The sequence below is a fragment of the Podarcis gaigeae genome (assembly GCF_964106915.1).
Source record: "Podarcis gaigeae genome assembly, chromosome: 5".
NCBI classification, from domain to species: domain Eukaryota; kingdom Metazoa; phylum Chordata; class Lepidosauria; order Squamata; family Lacertidae; genus Podarcis; species Podarcis gaigeae.
Window position 1 is genome coordinate 85,212,009 of NC_139681.1, and position 22,208 is coordinate 85,234,216.

Below are 22,208 nucleotides of genomic sequence, written 5' to 3' on the forward strand. Positions count from 1 at the left end.
CAAAGCATATTACATTATTCCAACCTGTTGATTTACTTTTAATATCTGAAATTGCTGAAAAGCAAGCACATTGCTCTCACTGCCACAGTCATCTCAGTATTCTCAGTAGCTCTGAGAATATGGCCACTTATAAAGCCTGAATGTGGTGGCTTCCAGCCTGTGGCAAGAAGCCAGTTATGTATACTCACTGCCACACAATTATTCAGTTTTTATAAATGCCGGCAAGTGTGGTTTTCCCAGTCAAAAATGTTGAATGAAAAACAGTGTACTTGGCAGCAGGTGTATGAAACTAGCTTGTCATCGTCTGGAAGTCTGTATATTCAGGTTTCCCAAATGACCACCACACAATTTTTTGGTCATGTGGATCCTATGACAAAGTCTGAAAATGTATGTTGTGCCATTCACCTGGTTTCAATGATTGGTCAACAGCCAAAAAGTGATAAAGAGCTATAGCTCAATGGTAGAACACATGCTTTGCATGCAAAAATTCCAGGTTTAATTCCTGGCACTTCCAGGTAGGGCTGGGAAAGATTCTTGTCTGAAATAGTGGCAAACTGCTGCCTGTTGGTGTATGTAATACTCAGCTAGATGCACCAATGGTATAAGGCAGCTTTCTAGTTTCCTATATAAAACATTTTAAGTCCAAAATGCAGAAGAAAATATACTTAAGGAAGACCCTGCAGCAGTAGGAACAGCAGAAGGAAGACCAATTGGAAAGGATGAAATGGAAATTTAGCTCAGCTGTGTGCAACTGCTAACCATAATTAGAAATGGAAAGATAAATCAGTGTTTTCTGTTGTCTTCATGCACCTGTGGAGGCGAAGCATTTGTAAGCTGGAAAAGGAACAGAAAGAAGATATAATATTTGGATAAATGCAAACAGAGGTGGGGCTGAACCTGAAGGATTCTCATGGCACTGCCAGAGTGAACAGATGGCTTGGCACAGGTTTAAAATTAAAGTAAATATCACAAGATTAGAAGTTCTTGTGAAATGTTCTTATCAGTTGCTTTTCAATATTACAAGTATCTGACATTCCTGTTTTGTTCTTTCTCACAGCTCATTCAAGCCTAGCATTTGATGGAGGGCTCTTGTATTTCTTTACAGAGTTGTGAAAAAAGGATGTCATCACAATTCCATCAGGTTGCTTCCAACAGAAAATTAAAACTGATTCTCAGAGCAATGGAGGCATGAAGATGTTTGCTCATGGGATCAAAGGTGTTAGCACTAGGAAGAACCTGAACTGGAGACTCATTAATCTGTCCACTGGCCGAAGAATTAGCAGAATTGTCTTCCAAGGTCCCAGCATCCCATCCTGACATCCCCTAAGTATCCAACTGCTTCCTCCTAATGCTGCTAGTCTATGATTAGGTCTGGATCTTTGCCTCGACATGGGCTAAACTTTGCTTGAATGACTCCCTAGTCTTGTTCCATATTACTCTGCTTTTGAGCTTGCCTCTTCCTGCTCATCTCCTTGCCTTCCTCCCAGTCCACAGATTTCTTTGTCTGCCTGTGTCCTCATTCAGCCCCTTCGGATGGATTTTGTTTCTCAGAATCTGCCCCGTGATGGACAATGCCTCTGGATTGTCCACCCTATGGTTTAGCTCTGTAATCCATCCACCTTCATTCATACTCAGTCTTCTCCCTGCCCCCACTCTGATGTTCTCATCTATCCACTGACCAGTACTATCAGGCAAATGGTAGTCAAGTAGTACCTTTGTGGCTATGGGATGACATTAGTGACAACCTGTGCCCTGAAGCCTCTTTTGCCAGTTGTGCAAAGCAACTGCAACAGCATAATTAATTTGCTTTCAACAGGTTGTCCTCTGAAATTACAGAACCCAGACGAGATTTTCATGTTGGCAGAAACTAATCAATATCTACCAAGCATCAAGCAGTTGTACCACCCTGCTTCATTATTTATTGAGGGGTAAAGTTACACTCAGAAGACTGCTCACCAGTCAGTAGGAAAAATGTACACACATAAAACTTACCCTCCAAAAGAACAACACCTTGGGGCATTTTCCTTGCATAAATGACATTTTCTGCCATTGAAAACAGAACCTCTGCAGGTGGAAATTAAATGTAAGCAGCTGTTTTATGGAAAGGCAATTTGGGGGAAAATAATCCTGAAGAAAGAAAGAAAGAAAGAAAGAAAGAAAGAAAGAAAGAAAGAAAGAAAGAAAGACTCATTTCTGCATCGCTATTCTGCAGCATAGTAGGTGCATAGCTAGAGACAACTGGAGCAATATTCAGCAAAAGTCAGTTGTAAGTGCTTCTTACTGAATCATAAGACTGGAATAATTACAATTAACTGAAGTCCTGATGGGTTATGGCAACTAATTTTTTCTAGTTTGTGCCCAGTTTGTGAGGAAGGCTTCAATTCCACTCTAAGAACTATCCAATGTCCCAGTTCAGACATTTGTTGGGCAGAAGCAAGCTTGAATGGTGAAGAAGCAGCCAGAGTATCCCTCACATCCACTATGGATAATGTGCAGGCCTGGTTTTGTCATGCTGAAATGCTGAGGGAGTTGGAGCCCCTCAGAAGAACAACACACATCTAGGGACATTCCCTGCTGACAACACTAAGCTCAGGAGGAAGGGTAGAGAAAGTAGGAACAGTCTCCATGGCAAGTGTGTAAAACAAAGTTGTACAACCTTGGCCTTTGGCTTGTTAAAAATGGTGCTAAATTAATCTGAGGGTACAAGACAAATAAATGATAGTGAGTTCGTACAGCCAAGTACTTACATTGAGATTTTCAGGGTGAGATTATCAGGGGGAAGAAAAAGAATGGGTTCATTACAGGGGAGTGAGGGCATGGACTGCTGTCGGACGACTGATTTTCATAGCTTTATCTAGTAATATGTGATGGAATAACAATCAGCATGACAAGAGTGCATTTTTCTCACTACTCAGTAAACAAAGCTTGGTTTAGGATATCTGAATTAGGGAGCAGGACTTTTAGGTGGACTCGAGTCTCAGCATCCCTTAGAAACTGCCTACTCCCTTGCTCTAACCAATTTGTGTTCTCACACTACACTGAATTGCACTATCCAATTCTGCTTTTAAACAACGGGCAAATGTTTTCTGATAGAAAGGATCAAGTGAGAAAGGATCAAGAGTGATGTTGAGGCCCAGGCATTCTGAGTGACTACAACAATGATGTTATAGTCAGAGGGCCGGCCTGGGCCATTTGCTTACGTACCTCATAACGCACATTTCAGAAGTACAAAAATTGTCGTTCAAGAACACAGAAAACAAGCGGGCAGATGTTCGGACATTTGTGTAACAACTGAGAGTTGGAAGTAGAATCCTATATGGGAGTAAGTCCCATTTATTTTATAATTGATTTTAAATTGATTTAAAATTTATTTATTTAAATTTATTTATTGAGAAGTGTCTCAAAGTGTCTTGCAAAACATTAAAATGCAAAATATTATAAAATATACAAAAACAGTAAAACATAAAAACATAAAAGTAATCACTTTAGCTATCCGTAAGTGTGTATAACATTTACAAAATGAATCTTACACACACTTCAGCACAGCTGAAAGTGAATATGGTTCTTTTCCCTCTAATGAAATAATTATTACCTATCCAAATAAACCTTCTAATTCATTTTGCAGCAGTTCCGAGATTCCCAATGGATCTGATATTTGTTTATGACAAACTCTTCAAATAGAGGCAATTCCCCCTATACTTCTTATGTTGCATTATCTGTCACCTCTGGCAACCTGGTGACCCAAGGCTTTCAGGACCCACAAGTGCTCCTCATTATGAGAAACCTTTTTAATTATCTTGTTTTAAATCTACACATTCCTCCATCTTTGTCTCTGCAAAGTCTTGTTTGTTCACTATAATCCTGCCACTTGGAGAGCATACAAGGCTGCTTGATACAATACAGCCTGGCCATTACAATGAGGTACAATGGGTTACTTAAGAAGTGTGCACCTATCCACAATGAAACACAAACTTGCCACACAGAATGCATACAACTTCCTACATGGAACTGACTCTCCTGTAGAGAATCCATAGTGTGGGAGCAACTTGACATATTAGATCAAATTTTTATCAGATGGAAACTCCAATGTCTCTGTAATTCATTACTGTGATTTAGGTACTGACCAACACCAGATATTTCACAAGAATGAACATAAAGAACTGCATAAGCTACTATTTCGTTTTCAAAAAAAGTTACATTTTTCAACTTTGTAATACACAATTTTAAAATATTATGATACTAATAATATCAGAATACCTTTGTATTGGTAATATTTTTTAAAATAACAGCACTTCATTCCCATAAAGGCCTGTTCAGTTATGCCTAACTTGTATTAATGCCTGACTGTGTTAGTGTGTTGGCCAATAGCACTTTGCTATAAATCACTATCTGAAAAATGGACTCAGATTTAATTTTATAACTCATTATTTGCAGGCTGTTGGTATAACACATATATTTAGCAGTTCTTTAACAAGCAGCCATAAGTTGCAGGATGTATTGCAGTAGATATCCATAAATGCCCGACTTCCTCACTCATTAGGTGCATAATCCTAAATTCATGTGACACAAATCTTTTCTCTTAAAAGTGAAAAGGTAAAAAAAGGTCTTTCCCTGACTTTCAAGTTTTAAAAAAAGTTATAGAATCTAATTCTGTGATTTGCCTAGTTTCTCTAATACTAAGTACTCTCTGTTTCTGCTAATTACAGTGAAAATTGAATGGGTTGAACAAGTGGTAGAATTAGCCTCCTCACTCCATCAAAGAATGGAAAGCTCTTTTTACAATGTTGTAAATATCTACTCACCACGGAGATTTTGTCTGACATTAAAACCAAAGCTGTCGGGGAAAAGTGTTGGATCTATGATATAACATTGGACCTAGGTCACTAAAATCTTACCCAGTGCAACATCTTCCCCTTGGTTTCTGAAGAAAACTAAACCTTCAAAGACAAATATTATGGCACGCAAAATAAATGCGGTGATTTTTAACCTTTTCAGGGAAAGTAATTCCCTTATTGGCTGCGGCTCAAAATGTCCTACCTTTCTTTCCCTTTTTGTTGTATCTGTGAGTAATTTCTTCAGTCACATTGTTTATAAGAAGTGAAGTTATTCGTAATCATGCCTTTAAGAGTATGTACACAAAGTGGACATCCTAATAGAGCACCATGTATTAAATTCCTGATTGTTTGACATAAATTCTCCCTCTTTCTTGTACTCAGACAGGAAGCTCCTCATTTATTTACGAATAGGTTAAGACCCGAGTCATGTTCCTAACCATGTGCCTAAGTGCTAACATATATTAAGTAAATTTAGAGCCTCTTCTGCATAGGAAACATATTAAAATGGTTAAACATGGAGAAAGGCTCAATGTAATCTATCTTTTGTCATGTTTATGATATCCGAACGCATCTTTTGCAACTAGTCCAACTTGGCTGTGGCTGCAGATGTGCTATTTCATGATAAACCACAACTGCACAGAGAGAAAGAGGAGAATAAGAGAATGTGATATAACATAAACTATCAAGAAGATAAATAATGAAGTCCTTTGAAATAACATTGGTTAAATATTTAGACATTTTGGGTTTGCTTGTGGCATACACACACACAATGGTACTCTCATAGTTAGCTGTGGAAAATGTATCTGCTCAGCAATCATGGTAGGGAGGACAACTTGCTGAGATAATCTCCAGAATTCAAATTATATTCTTCATATGAATTGCACACAATTCCCAATGTCAGATTTTGCTATACACTGCATGTCAGAAGCAGCATTAAGCATGGATGGGTTTGGAACAGGGAGGACCAGGCATCTTTTTTCATATTCCCCTTACTCAGTGCTCCCTCTTCCAAACTGAGGAAGGGCATCCCTGAGCCAGTGCAGTACCAAAGGCTGCGGCCCAAAGTTGTCCAAGGTTCTCCTAGGATCAATACTATTCCAGAAGCTCCTCTTTGCCCACTCCCCCTGCTATTCAAGACTATCTTAGCGTAGGCACCATCCAAAGAAGTTGTTCTCTGTGCACGTTTCACCCTTTCCTTGGATGAGCTCAGGACTTTTTGCTGGAAATAAATGTATTCTGCTATACTGTACATAGCGTGGGCCAGACCTTTATGGGAAGACCCAAACAGAAGCATGGTTGGTGGTTGCCTCAAAATTGTGGAATGCCTTCACACCTGAGAATTTCCCTGAAAGCTAACTCTCAGATTAATAATAATAATAATAATAGTCTCCTTCCACAGCAATTCTTTCATATTCCAAAATTGAGTGGTATTGTTTTGTTCATTATACTAATATGTTATATATCTTTATACTGTAAACCAGATGAAGGCTGGTATATAAATTTAATAAATTATTATAATAAAATGAGAAATCAACTCTTGGCGGCATTGAGGCCTCGAAAATGGCCCCATGAATCTTCCAAATCTGGTGGTGTGCAATTCTTCATTATGTTGCTGTGTATTTTGTTTCACCAGTTTGTTTGGCTTTTCCCCCTAAGACTCTAATTTGCCTTGAGCCCTTCTGGATATCTTAGAACTCAAATTAATAATAAATAAATAGAATTTAAATGAAGAGCTTTTACATATTTCAATAAAGAGGCTGATCTGGAGTGAAGGGAGGATTCCATAGAGGAATTAGCAATCAGCAAATGAAGAAACACCTTTAAAAAATCAGGCTCAAAAGCTAAACTGTTATTAAACCAATTAATTCATTGAACAGGCGCACATCATTTTACAGTGACTGGTTGGACTTCTGCTTAAAAGAAATCAATTGTATGAGTATAGCTGAGAAATCACCCCCATAATAGATGTTTTAGCCCTTGCTTTTACTTCTCTCTGATAGCTCTTAAGGTGGTCAGAGGTACAAGTTAAAGATGCATGGTAGCCGGAGGGATGATAGAATGAAAAAATGGGGGATGGGAGTATAGCTATGCTGATAGACCAATTTCCCACCACTGCAAGCCGGTGCAATTGATTGATGAATCCTTGCTCTGTCAAGAGGCAGCCCTTCAGATCTGATCACATAAATACTCATTCAACTCAAATTCTGCTTGACAAGCCTGAGACAGCTTTGTTCTGTCACAGATATCATTGGAAGGAAAATGCTCCATTAATCATCCTTAATTAACTTTACATAGTCTGCTGGAACCAATATGTTCTCTGGCTAAATCCCCAAGATTTAGAGAGGATTCTGTAGTTATCCAAATGAGAACCATTTTGTAAAGTTTTTTGTTGTTGTTTCTGTTAACTGCAGGAGATATCTTCCCTCCCCAGTTTCCCTACAACGAAGAGGATGGCGATTTTGTCTCTGGGCACTTTCTGTGCCTTCTGCATTCAATGACTCGCCCCATGTGGGGGAAATAACGCATTATATAGATTCTGTTCACAGCAAATGGACAAATATCCTGAACTGTTGGCTGCAGTGATGAACCTGCAAACTACGAAGTGGTCTTACACAACCTGAAATAAACAGGCAGAGGAATGAGCTATGCCAGCTTTTAACAATATTTTAAAACGTTGAAGAAAGATATTAAGAACTGTGTTTGATTGGAGCACAGTGCTTGACCTAAACCAAAGCCATGCTGGTATCAGGTACCAATGTTTATTTCAGAAATAGGCATTACGTCTATCAAAAATAACGCTCACATGCTCTGAATGGATGTGAGCATGTTCCTAGTGCTCCTTCCTGGTGACCTTTTCATCATTAGGTCCAGATCACCTAGATACCATATCCAGGCAGCTGTTCAGAAATATTCCACCATGGCTTTCAAGGAGCATTGGAGTCACAGGCTTTGGGGCTAAGGCATGATATACCGGGAGTTGCAATAAACACGCACAACCAATTGGGATGTAAACAGGCCACAACTTTATTGATTACAGATGTTAGCAGGTTTTGGCACAGGCATTGGGTGTGTATCCTGACTGGATTGATTTGGCAGGGTTATTCAAGTTTAAGGACCACCCTATGATGTACAAATTGTTGGGACCCCTCCAAGATCACCATTTTGGGTTTGCTATAGCCCCATCAGCCCCCATCTGAGCAACCAGAAGCACCTCCCTTTGGATCCCTTTAAAGGTACAGGGGTAAAGGGACCCCTGACCATTAGGTCCAGTCGTGGCCGACTCTGGGGTTGCGGCGCTCATCTCACTTTATTGGCCGAGGGAGCCGGCGTATAGCTTCTGGGTCATGTGGCCAGCATGACTAAGCTGCTTCTGGCAAACCAGAGCAGCGCACGGAAACACCGTTTACCTTCCTGCCAGAGCAGTACCTATTTATCTACTTGCACTTTGACGTCCTTTTGAACTGCTAGGTTGGCAGGAGCAGGGACCAAGCAATGGGAGCTCACCCTGTCGCGGGGATTCAAACCGCCGACCTTCTGATCGGCAAGTCCTAGGCTCTGTGGTTTAACCCACAGTGCCACCCGCGTCCCTTTGGGTCTCTTTAAGTGGATCCTTATACAAAGGATCCAATCCAATGCCTTCAAAGAGCAGAGAAGGAAGAAGTCTTCCCTCGAGTCTTCACCCCAAACCATGTCCCCTAGGTCTTCCGTGATTGGCTGCAACCAGGGGTGAGTCAGCGTGGCTGTTGGAGGAGGAAGTGATATCTTCCCCCAGCCATATTGAAGCCAGGGAGCCGCCTTGACCAACCACAGCCACAGCCACAACCACAGCTCCCCATCAGCTGGCAGTGAGCAGTCTTTACAGGATTAAACTAGATAACCTACAAATGATTTTATTTCATGTAATAATTTAAGACCCTTTAATCAGAACATTCCTTATAGCAGAATGGAAGGCGGCAGTAGCATTACCTGCTTCCAGTTAAAGAAATAACTTGTGCAATGCACTTAGAATGAAGCGGTGCTTCATTTAGTTTAACATACTTTGAATGAATTACATAAACCACCAACTAAGTTGTTACAGGTGCTGAAAGTGGAAACTGCATAGGCACTGTAGTACAGAAGGCAATCATAATTATTTGTTTTAATGTTAATTAATATTACTATGGGTATTTTTAGATATGTGATCAGGGATAAGAACCAACCCAAGTTGCAATGAAGACACACACACATGTGTGTGCGCACACACACACGAAGTTCTGTATTGATTTCACTGTCTGGTTCATCTGCATGGGGCACTGGCAATGGAACTCAGGTAAGCCTCGCCTTGAATTATTCTCATTCACTTTAATTGTGTATATAAATTATTGGTTTATATAAAATTGCAGAGGTATTTTCTGCTGAGGCAAAATTAGCAGTCCAACTTCAGGTGGTTTAGTAGAGGCAATCTTCCTGTGGCATATAGCTTTCCTATTGCAGGCAATGTCAAAGAAAAAAGCAATATGCGTTCCCTCCCTTCCCTCATTCTTAATCAGCCAGTGCCCCATGCTGAAGAACCAGACAGTGGGCCTACTGTCTTTATGTTATCTTTAAAACATATGTTATCTTTAAAACTTTTATACCCCGCCTTTTGTCCTCTCACAAGGGCCCACAAAGTGGTTCAGAACATTAGTGAATAGCATGTTCCTAGGCATGTCTATGCAGAATTCGGTCTCAATGAGTTTAATAGGACTTACTCTAGGTCTGTAGGATTGCAGTTTTAAACTAAAACAACAACCAAACAGGTAAAAGCCAGGAATCAGAAGGTGTGAGGAGAGGGAAGAGAAGCAAAAACAAAGTTATGGTGAAATAAAAAGGATTTCGGAAGCACACCATGACAGCAGCAAAGAGAGAGAAACCAAAGCTTCCTGGATGCTACGAAGAAAAGACCCTGTCCTGTGTGTTCTTCGGGTGGCAATAGGATATGAGACAGGAAGTTTAATCTTGCCCAAGCTTCAGAAAAGTTTTGTGACTCTGTTGATTACATTTTTATTTGCTTTCCTCCAAGCTTTTCAGTGTGGGGTACATGTGACTTATTTCATTTTATATGTACCACAACCTTGTGGGGTGACTGACCCAAAGACTGACTCAGGTTGCTTCATGGTTGGGAAGAGATCTCAGTCATCTCTGTCTGTTTCAACTCTTAAGGATCCCGTGCCTCCAGGCCTGATCAGCAACTAGGGCTGCCATGCATCCAGATTTTTCCAAAAATTACTGGGATTTCATTGGCGGAATTGAGGCTGTGGGGGGGGGGGGGTGTCCAAAAGGCGGCATTTTGTCCTGGATCTTAAACAAGTCAATCAAAAATTTGCATTTTTTGGTGTCTCTGTAAGAAAAAAAAGCTCAACAACTTTTGGGATGTCCTTGTTTTTATCTTTTGAAATTTGTCAATCCTATCAGTAGTTAAAATTTCCTTAGCGCTTAGCAGGACAATGCCATTGAACTTCCAGTATTTTTTTTAGCAAGTCAGTGGTTTCCAGGATCAAAATGATCAGTGATTACACAACAAAGAAGAAGCTGAATAAATGTAGTGACAAAGGCGAATTCTTCTTTTCACAGTGTGTACAACTTGGAAGAAGAGTACTTCAGGCACAGGGAAGAAAGGATTGCGCTCTCTCCCAGCGCAAATCAGAAACTAGCTCTTTCTTTCCACAATTCACTTTGTGCTATGCTTTCAACTATCTTTGGACTCTGCACAATTTAATCAGTGTTCACTTTTCAACTGCACTACTAGTCAGATGACAATGGAGCTGACTGCGTCAAGCTGGGCACCTTTCAGAGAAGGCCAGTGTCTTCTAGAGTTTAAGAAACACAGAATGGGAACGCTTTCTTTGTGAACATACTTTTTTGAAATGGCATCCTCCAGTGTTATCTGCTAAAGCTGTCTTTGTGCAATCCTGCTGTAAGAACCTCTGAACTCACTTCAGCCTCTGATTTGTTTGCACATTCAAGAAATGAATATGATATTTAAATAAGAATTAGCAACTCTCTGTAAGATCTGGTGCTTCTGGATCACTTCCCTAGGGTCAGATGCACAATAGCAGACTTGCTACCTCTGGTGTGTGAAGTTTAAAGTTCCATAAAGAAAATAAAGCACCACTTAGCAGCTTGCACAGGGATAGTGTCATAAATGACCAAAAATAGCCAACAATAGGGGGAGCTGAAATACTCTGGAATCCCCACCCCCTTGTTACCTCAGAATAAAACCTCTGAAATAGCCAATTTTGATTTTTGATTGCATTAGGAAGACTTGTAAAAGAATTATGGATATTTAAGGACTCTAAAATTATTGTGTTCTTACTGTGGGTGAGTTACTAAAACAGCACATATAGGAGAGGAGACTTACCACTAGAGTTGCTGATGAAGCTCACCAGCCTGGGATTGGTCGTCAACTAACTTTTATTAAGAGTAGACCCACTGAAATTAATGGACTTATGTAAATCATGGCCATTAATGCCAGTGGGTCAACTCTGTGTAAAAGGTAACTGGTGGCTGATAAACCTCAGGCTGCACTAGGATTGGACAGCAATCAGCGAACATTAGGGTCTTAGTTGTTGAGCTTAGTCAGGATTCAGTCCTCTTGTGTCCAAATAAAGTAAACTTCCAGGCATGCACGGCAGGGCAATTTTCCCTTCTAGATGCATCCTAATGCAGTAAGCCCAGTAAGTTTTTCAGTTGGTGCAAGGGGACTGTCTTTGGAATGGGGTGTAGAAAAGCTGCACTGCATGCACAGTGTTCCGCAAGTGGCTTTTTCGATCCTGGCCTGTCTCTACTTCTGCTTCCATTGCCTTTTCTGCCCTCTGTCACTCTTCAGACTCCTCATGGTACATACACTAGAATCATACTTCAATATGTAGGTCTTAGCATTTGAGCTCCCAGTTTAGGGTGTTTCTGTATTGTCAATCTATAAAACACAAGGTTGTTAACTTCTTGGATACTTCCTCTAACATTTTGTTCTGTAGGGTGTGGACTTTGTTTGTTTGTTTGTTTGTTTAGCTCTGGAGATTGGCTATAAATCCAAATGAAGGTAAAGCTTGCTCAAATTTAAATTTTGACTCTTTGTGTTCTTCTTTCTCATAGTAGAACTAAAGCAGTGCGGCATCCAAAGGAAGCAAATAACTACCATGTCAAATTCTTCAAGGGTATCTTCCTTCATTTGGAGGTGTGCTGTGTGTCTTACAGCCCTGTTGTTTTGCAGAACTATTCCTTGGGTGGTATAGCTTATTTTTTTAATGAATGTCTTATTCAGCCCCATGCAAACTTAAATCTGTTTGGATCTGACTGATTCAAAGCAATTCCCCGATTCCCTGCTTCGCTGTAATAATTGACTAGGTTAGACTTTGCAAAGGTCAGAAAAAGAGGAACCCACTTCATATTATTTCAGTTAATAAGTCAGTTCTTAAATCAAAATTTAAGAACTAATCTTTCAAAGCACTCTTCTCTTCCATCCCTCAACTCTAAATCCATATGTAATTTCAAATTATATGATAGATGTCTAAAATTGTTACTTTTTGCTTAATTGCTTTCAAGTTACTGGTGGACACAGCATGAATGTTCGTTAGAAGATCTAGGGTCTGCCAACAAAGGGGGGAAGAATTAAGAAAATCTTTAAGAAATGCAAGAGAGATTAAAGGAACCTGGGGAAAACAGGATGTAGACGATCTCAAGAGGTAAAATTAAACTGGCACTCCAAAATATCTGAAACAGGGACAGAGAGGTGCTGTTTGAGCTAAAGCTTAGATGGAATATATTTCAAATTGAGGAAAGAGCCCAGAACTCACTCACTCACACTCTCTCTCTCTCTCTCTCTCTCTCTCTCTCTCTCTCTCACACACACACACACACACACACACACACATGTGGGAAGTTGCTTTCCTTACCCAGAGACAACCCCTACATATTGAGGTGGAGAGCTTTAAATAGGAGGATACAGCACCCAGCAACTCTCCCCTTAGAAATTAAACACTGTTTTATTGTATTTTATGTTGAAAACTCTGAATAAAATTGATTTTTTGGAAGGAAGGAAGGAAGGAAGGAAGGAAGGAAGGAAGGAAGGAAGAAAGGAAGAAAGAAAGAAAGAAAGAAAGAAAGAAAGAAAGAAAGAAAGAAAGAAAGAAAGAAAGAAAGAAAGAAAGAAAGAAATTAAACACTGAAAGAAGTCATGCGGTCTTGGAACATATGCCAATCATCTTGGATCAACATGATTTTCAGAGACGGACAAGACAGCAGGGCATAATGTCCACACAAATAAGTTTCCAGGTCACAAAGGTCAAACTGAGCTTCTAGTGGGCAGGGGGGATAATAAAGGGAGCTCATGAAAAGAGTGGGCTGATCAAAACATACTGGTGGAGGCAATATGTTTCTGAGCACCAGTTGCTGGGAATCACAAATGGGGAGAATGTTGTTATGCTCAGATCCTGCTTTGGAGCTTTGTATAGGCATTGGTTGACCATTGTGAGAACAAGATGCTAGACTAGATGGGCCATTGGCTTGAACTAGCAGGCTGTTCTTTCTGCTCTTAGGATCCATTAAAATAATAGTTTCAGTTAAATATATAAGTTAAATATAAGACATGTTAAGATCAATAACTTCTCTATTTCTGGCTACAGTATACCATCTGCAGAAATATATCCAATTCAAAGCAAAAATAAAGTTAGTTGTTGGGTGGTAGTGGTTATTATTATTTTTTGCATCTTTATTTTAGATTTTGTTGTGATTTATGTGGAAATTGTTCAGTTTGGGTTTGTATTTTTCAATGTTTTATTTATTGTTTATGACTACTTTTGTTATGTTGTAGTTGCATATTTTTCATGTTGTAAGCTGCCTTGAGCATGGCTTGACCTGTGGAAAGGTGGCATACAAATAAAATTATGTACACATGTAAAGTGAAGTGGGCTGGCATTGTCTCGACAAAGATGCTTTGCCTTTAACAGACGGACAGAAATTCAACCGGTGCAGTGTCTCCCATCAATCTCTCTCCAAGGTGGGAAATGCTAAACTGTAGAAAATAAGAAGAGCCCTATTGGATCATGCCACGGCCCATCTAAGTCCCACATCCTGTGCTCACAGTGGCCAACCAGATACCCATGGGGATGTCACAGAGCGAGCCAGCTAGTGAATCATACAGTTCAAAGTTGGAGTTAAACCAAGATCATTAGTAAAACCATGATCTCCACAGACTTGGCTGGGTGTCAGACATAATGAGCACAGCAGCTCATGGCCTGCAGGTCTTACTCCATGAAATCAGCTGCCAAGACTAAAGATCCCTGCCTTCCCGTAGCCGCCTGTGTCTCCTTTACTGGGTTTGTTCCAAGCAATCGGAGACTGCAGCTGCATGCACCCTGCCTTTGCTCCGCCCTTTTCATGCCTTTGTAACTCTTCACCAGGCTGACTCATCTCTGCCTCTTGACCTCACTCCTCCCACCCTCTTGCATCAGCCTCTGCCTTGGATTCTGGACTTCTCTCTGCCATAGACTCTCCCTGCTCACTAAGCCCTGTTACCCCTTCAGCTTCTGACACCTCCTCTTCCCAGTCTTCTCCCTATGACCACTCATTGTTGTCCCACCATCACTCCCCAGGGGTTTTTCCCTTGGTCGTTCCCCAGCTGGTTCCTTCCGCAATTCCTCTGTATCCAACTAGTCCATGACAGGGAAATCCACAAGCATGACAACACTCTCCCCAGAAACTGGTATTGAGAGGTGTACTGCCTCTGACTAAACTTCTGCCTACCAGCCGTTAAAGCTCAGAGCCGCCATCAAGTAAAAACTGGCAACCTTTCCCTTTTAACAGCCTTCCAAATTCACAAATGGCATACAGCTTATGGAGTGATCGGATGAAAGCAGAAGCCTAGCTGATATGCTGGGATTCTTAGAAAGTTAATCACTTCTTGTTGTTCTAATAGTTTTACTGCCTCCTGATCTCTCCTTCTTCCCTGTGATCACTTACAGCCAGGCTTTTGTTTATCCACTCAACACAGGGCTGTTTATTTACATTAAGAGTGCTGACTGGGGATCCCTGTGGACTGTTTGTCCAATAGCCTGTGGAGTCTCCAAGCTTTTATTGTTGACAACTGGTAGGTGGGAATCCAAGCTTCTGTGGCTAAATGTTTTACTGATAATTACCTGTTAACTACTGCTGTTTGCAGGAATGTAATAGAGTCCCTGCTTTTGTTTGCTCTTAAACTGTGTAAAACAGAATACAGAAACATGCTCAGAAAACTCAGTGTCTTACATAAATTTTTCAAGTGGGCAACTGAATTAAATGGCCAAACAAAACATGGCAGGAACATGCCTTTTAAATCTAGACCTGCCTCAAGGACTATAAAGTGGAGGACCTGGTTTTAAAAAGCAAGAGGGGGTTGTGGGTGAGGATTGTTAAGTGCTCACCCTGCCCGCAGCTTACCTCCCTTGTAGTCCATTCCTTGCCACAATTTTTTTTCTCTCCTGTGGGTTCCCATACTGGAAATGAGCCTTATGGGATAATGTTGACTGAGGAAAGAGGCTGCAGGAAGGTGAGTGGTGATCATGGGAAGGGTTCAACACTCCTCACCCTTTACTTGCTCTTAAAATTAGGTGTGTGTGTGTGTGTGTGTGTGTGTGACCTCACACTTACACAGGCTTATGCATGACCAGGGCAGACCTGCATTTAACATAGACAGGCCTGCCTTCTAATGGAAGTATATAAATGTATTCATTTTGGACAGAAGCAATGCTCCCTTTGACTCAACACGCTGCCTTCTTACAGTGCCCAAGTAGATGTTTTCTGGAGGTTCTCAAGCCGTCCCCTGCCACTAAGGTACAGCATCTAGTACTCAGAGATCTTATGATAATGGGTAGTATATAAATCAAATGAATGAATGAATGAATGAATGAATGAATGAATGAATGAATGATTGGGGAAGGTACACTTTTAGCTTTTGTAACTAGCCATTTAGCAGTCTAACCAACTCATCATCAACAGAACCACTTCCCTTGGGGTTGCAGAATATTTGTTTTGGTGTGTTTGGCTGGGTGGATCAATTGTCAGTTTCTGTTGCTCCCCTTTCCACTCCCACTACTGCCTTTGTGCTTTCATTTCTTTGCCACCCATGCTTGTAACTATTCTGGCCCACTCCTGAATGGAGAAGCATAGAGCGATAACATTTCTTTTGATCCAGCATATTTGCACAAAACTAGAAAATGGTTAAGTGTATATGCTCACAAACTACAATTGCCTGACTTTTCTGCACTTCCTGGGCAGGAACAATATTTTAAAAAACAAGATGCATATGCAGCTATCTGAACACCTGCCCTGCCTATTATTCTGGTTTAATCTGAATGTGAAGACAGTGGATTAACAGCTAAGAAATGTTCAAATGTGAACACAAACTATGTGCCATTGAACCCTTGAGGTTCAATCCAATCTCCATGCCATCTGCTCATGAGTCACAGCACCATGTTTCTTTTAGTGACTGGCTGCATATAATTGTCAAATCAACTTGTAGCAGCTTAGCTATTTATATACCTGCCTAATTTAGTAGCAAATTTATAAAGCAACTGTCTCCTTGAATCCATAGTAAAGCCAAAATAAACAGTTATATTAAGGAATATTCAGATTTATGATGCAGCTTGCTTAAAGATCAGTGTTTAAAATGGATAAGGACTGTATTAATTGTAACATGGAACATATGACACGACCATTTGGTCAATAAATTTACAATTCCATCTGACACTTTTATTCTGTTACGGCTTCCAAGGAGTACCTTTCGTGCTCCCTCACACAACCCTATCGCACTGTAAATTAGTTTAATTTATAAACCTCTGCCTGGCCTTGTAACATACATTCAATATATATTAAACCATAAAATTGAATGTTAAATTAATGTTAAATTAAATTACAAGCTTTCACATATCTTAATGTCCAGTTATTGTAATATAAGGAGGTAGGGGAGGAACTCCTCTAGAGCAGGAGATCCCAAACCATGGGGGTTTCGTTCAGGTGACCCATGGCATGTCTGAGAAGCATACTTACAATCTGAATTCTATGGAATTCAAACTGTAATAAAATAATATACAATATAAAGAAACAAACAAGAATACAATAAAAATAAAATATAAGTAACAAAATATGCAATAAAAAATACAATTAAAAACCACACAGCATCTAGCACAATGCATTACAATTGCCTCAACAATTTTCAAGTTTGGCGAATGCTGCTCTAGAGGGAAAACTGCAATATCTAGAGGGTGATTACACAGTCATGTTATTTAATTCCATTTGATGTACTCAGGAATAAAACTAAGTCCACAATCTGGAGGTATTCCTTATCTATGCTACCCCCATGGTCAACCTACCAACTGTATATCATAATCCAAATACTTTAGCCATCCTTTTAATTACACAATCAGAGCGGCTAGATTTTTCTTTTACGTATATTTCTCCACTCTTGCAATGCTTCTTTTTCTGTCATATTTTATGAATCATTTTTGTAATGAAATTAATCTGGAATATTTCACATGTCACTATCATAAATAGATCCATATTTGGGTGAATTGACAACTGAGGAGTGTTCCACAGTTGTGGATCAGCTACTGAAAAAGTTTTCTTCATGCCTGAAAGCTTTCCTGTGCGCATCAAATGCTACACTAAATGAGGCCTAATTCTGCAATATTCAGAACCTTTCGACGTATATGAGGTTTGAAATGATATTTTAAGGATAACCTATAATCAAAGGTTCCAATAGATGTGGTTTTCCAAAGCCACATATGCCATGCTTATGCCACCCTGGGGCCTTCACCTAATCTGAAATATTGTAAGTGATTTATAAGGCCTTGAGAAATAAGGGCAGTAATGGGACCGCTGACAGAGCCTTAGCTATTCTGTTTCTAATATGGTGCTGTTTAATATACTGTATTTCTTCTCCTACAAGATATTAATTTATTTTTTGAAATGTTCATTGCTAAGATTAAACATAGGTTTTTGAAATGTGTTCACAGGCAATTTATGCAGGCATCCCACCATACTCTTCTCTGGGTGCAAGGAACACTAATTTGAAAATGATTTATATGCCCCTTTGTATAGTACATCCATTGCCCTATCGAAAATGGTTTTCCTCTGACATAACATTGGGATCCTCTCATATATTAGAAGTACAGCAGCATTAGAAACTCTTTGCAAAATTTATGAGGCTGTCTGTTCACAAGGTAAGGCTGACAGGAATTCTGGAGGTTTTAGCTAAAAGGGCAGGAAAACTGTTGATCATTGATTAACAACCATACGTATGTTTACACAGGGGGGGGGGATCATAAAAACAAAGGAAAGCAGACACTATCTTCTGTCACTCAGACAGGATTGGCCCGAAACATTTTGCTACCTGAGAAAACTACTCTCCCATTCCAAGATTGTAAGATGTCAGGGGCTGGCAGGTGTGTGGAGGAGGTAGAGGTGGGGGTGTCTGGGGCTGGCCCAGGAGCAGGGACCAGTGATTTATGCAGTTGCTGCTTCTCATGAGGCAGGAGTCAGGGAAGGGAGAAGAGTAAAGGGTTGGAGCAATCAGAGAGGGAAGGTAGATGTGGAACATGTAAGAAGCAGAACAAGAGGCTGTCCAGGAGAGGGGGGAGTCAGCTGAATACCTGCCACCCACCCACCCCGCTATCTCCTAGAACCAGGAGGAGCTTCAAGAAGAAAGAGCAGTGATGACTTCTGTGTAGGAGAAGCCTCAGGATACCTGTGTGTTCCCTAACAGAGCAGGGTACATAAGCTGGTTGGGGGGGGGGGGGTTCAACTGCTCTGTAGGGCCTGGACCTGGGAATAGCTGCCAAGATGCTAAGTGCATGCACACATGTGTATCTGGGTGCCTTAGGAGCTGTTGCAAGTGCACCCTTTTGGCAATGAAGAATTAACTATCTGATGCCTGCCTGCCTACCTTGGCTGGGTGGGCTCAGGACAGGACCCATCTCCCAGAACAAGAGATAATTACCCTGTTTCCCCGAAAGTGAGACATCCCCCGAAAATAAGACCTACTTCCAGTTTTGCCTCTCGCTGTAATATAAGGCATCCCCCGAAAATAAGACCTCCCTGATAATAAGGCCTCCCCCGAACATAAGGCCTCCTCAGAATATAAGGCCCCCGAAGCTACCGTAAGGCGTCTGACTCCTCTGGACCATGGTGGCGGGCGCTGCCACGCAGCTCACTGATTGGCCGCAGCACAGCCGGAGCTATTCAGGCAGTGTGAGGTCTCTTTAAATCAGAGAGCTGCTGCCACGACAAGCTGCCGCCTGCTGCTCGCTCTGCCCTGACGGAGTCTGGCTGACTCACAATTAGACAATAAATGTGTACTGTATTCTTCTTCATGGAAAAATAAGACATCCCCTGAAAATAAGACCTAGCGCATCTTTGGGAGCAAAAATTAATATAAGACACTGTCTTATAAGACAGGGTAGTAACAGGACAGTATTCTCCATCACATCTGAGAATATTAGGCCACCTCAGAGGGTGCAGGGTAGGCTTTGTGCTGCACACAACTTTGATCACATCCCCAGCATATGTTTAAATCCTCTCCAAAGAATCCTTAGAATTGGAGGTTGTTAACGGTGCTGGGAACTGTAGCTCTGTGAGGGATAGACTACATTTCCAGGATTCTTTGGGGGAGGTCATGTGCTTTAAATGTACACAGTGGATGTGACCTCAGTTTCCAGCACCTTGCCACCAACCCCCAGCAGCTGCTACTTGCGGCAGCTGCTTCACTGTGCCTAATGGTGGGATCGATCCGGCACCAAAGGCCTATGCAGAAGCTTGGCCACCTTTGTTTATGAAATACATGGCAGGGGGGCAGGATCTCCCATGCTCTGTCTCACCACCTTGTATTTTCTTTAATGTGTAAATGGCACATATAATGCCCAATATGCATGATCTTTACCCTCTGATTTTGAGGGGTGAGATTGAACACTAGTCAGTGTACATACACAGCAATGCAAATACATATACATATATACTATTTGTGCATTGCAGTAACACGGCAGAGGCAGCCTCTCCTATTTAAGTTTGACAAGAATTACTATATGGCTGTCACAGCACCAGAGGAATAAGACGTTGCTATGACTTGTCTCAATTATGACATTTCAAAAAGATCCTTAATTGATAGGCTGGAAGGAAAGCCGGTCACACATTTTGCCAACTGGGAGATCACTTTCACCAGAAAAAGACATACAATTTCTGTTCCTGCCTGCAATGATATATTTGATTTGAAATCATTTCCTCGGCCTGTGTCTTGAGGGGTAATGTGACTTTGCCTTTATTTATCTTTCTTTGGGGACTATAGGAAGTTTAGGCTCATGAAAGTAGGAGACTGATAGCAGTTAAGCTAGGCAGAGCAATGACAGGGGGCCTTCTGAACTCCTTTACAATTCATGCCACTTCCAATACATCTTGAGACACATGATGCACCTATAGTTCAGAAAAATAGCTAGCTTTTCAGCATACTGGTGAGAGTTCTGTGGTTCTATTTTCTGCCCTGACTGGCACTCCATTGCTTTTCGGATAGAATTATGTAAAGTAACTCCAGGAAAGCACAAGACATACTGTGGGTGCTGTATAAGTGCCATGCAATACTTTGCAAGGTTCAATTTGTAAGCACATGGCCCTTCTGTGAATAACTGCTATTGCTCGATTCCTGTGAAATGAAAGTTAATGAATGCCCTCCCCAATGATCTGTGAGCTCTTGAATTGGATATAAGTTAGTACAGTGTGCATGCATTCACTTGATAAGGTGCTCATTTGTATTACCCTGACCAGTGGTGAAGATAAGCTTTCTGCATCCCAGTTATCTTTTCCCCTAAAAATCTTTCCACATTCACAATAATGCTTCTCAAGAGAAGAATGACGGGAAAAGGTTGCCATATGGAGCCCCACCCTACCCCAATTCAAAAATATATCATATCAATTTAATACAGAGAAAGGGAGCTTCTTGTCCTCAAGTCATATGCGTTGTCCCCATGTGCTTTTCTAAACATAATGTACTATATGGCAAAAATAGACTCTTAGAACTTATTAGACAACATGCTCTGCTGTGGGCAACACAGGTTGCATGCATGTCTCTTTATACGGTACAAGACCAGGCAGCAGCTCAAACGAAATGAAAATGCCCTGGTTCTGACAATGCAATCCCATGCATGTTTACTTGAAAATATATCCCACTGCATTTATTCAGTGGGACCTGCACCTAGGTAGGTGCACATAGGATTTCAACTGAAATCTTTCTCATCTCTGGACACAGAACTCTGAATAAAGAAACAAATTTCAGAGTTTGGTAATACCTGTATTAGGTCCAGCCAAAATCACAAAACAGTGAACAAGCTTCCACATTCTCCAGAATTCTTCATCAAACTAGATGTTACACAAAGCAGCAGGTGGGAGGATGTGGCGAAAAACAAAACATGCTGGATGTAGAAACCATGGGCTCTGCATTTAGACTAAGTCCCAAGATGGAGACTGGAGACTGAATGGGTCTATGCTAGCTGCTTGCAGGTATCAGGTTATGTCTGGTTTCCCCAGATTGAAAAGCAATGGCCAACCCCTATTTTGAATACATTTTCAAAAACTCTGAATATGTTTCATAATATTGCTTCTATACAGAGAGCTGAATGCTAAACATTAATTATGGACATATACAATCTTGATGTGCTGGAGGAGACTCTTGAGAGTCCCATGGACTGCAAGAAGATCAAACCTACCCATTCTTAAGGAACAGATAGGTAGCCGTGTTGGTCTGCCATAGTCAAAACAAAACAAAATTCCTTCCAGTAGCACCTTAAAGACCAACTAAGTTAGTTCTTGGTATGAGCTTTTGTGTGCATACACACTTGTGTGTATCTGAAGAAGTGTGCATGCACACGAAAGCTCATACCAAGAAATAACTTAGTTGGTCTTTAAGGTGCTACTGGAAGGAATTTTTTTTGTTTATTCTTAAGGAAATCAGCCCTGAGTGCTCATTGGAAGGACAGATCCTGGAGCTGAGGCTCCAATACATTGGCCACCTCATGAGAAGAGAAGACTCCCTGGAAAAGACCCTGATGTTGGGAAAGATGGAGGGCACAAGGAGAAAGGGACGACAGAGGACGAGATGGTTGGATAGTGTTCTCAAATCTACCTGCATGAGTTTGACCAAAATGTGGGAGGCAGTGGAAGACAGAAATGCCTGGCGTGCTCTGGTCCATGGGGTCACGAAGAGTCGGACACAACTAAACAACTAAACAACAACAATCTTGATGGGTCCAGGAGGGTAAGAAAAACAATTATCCACAGCCATGTGCAATCTTTATCTCTATCTTGTCTTCAGTGTAGAAAATAGAATATATTCAATGG

At 40.9% G+C, this 22,208-nt stretch overlaps 1 protein-coding gene across 24 annotated transcripts in view; it reads right to left on the minus strand.

The window, feature by feature from the left end:
* The window catches only part of MECOM (MDS1 and EVI1 complex locus), a 470,676-nt gene that overhangs the window by 110,036 nt on the left and 338,432 nt on the right, over positions 1-22,208 (minus strand). The window lies entirely within an intron of this gene.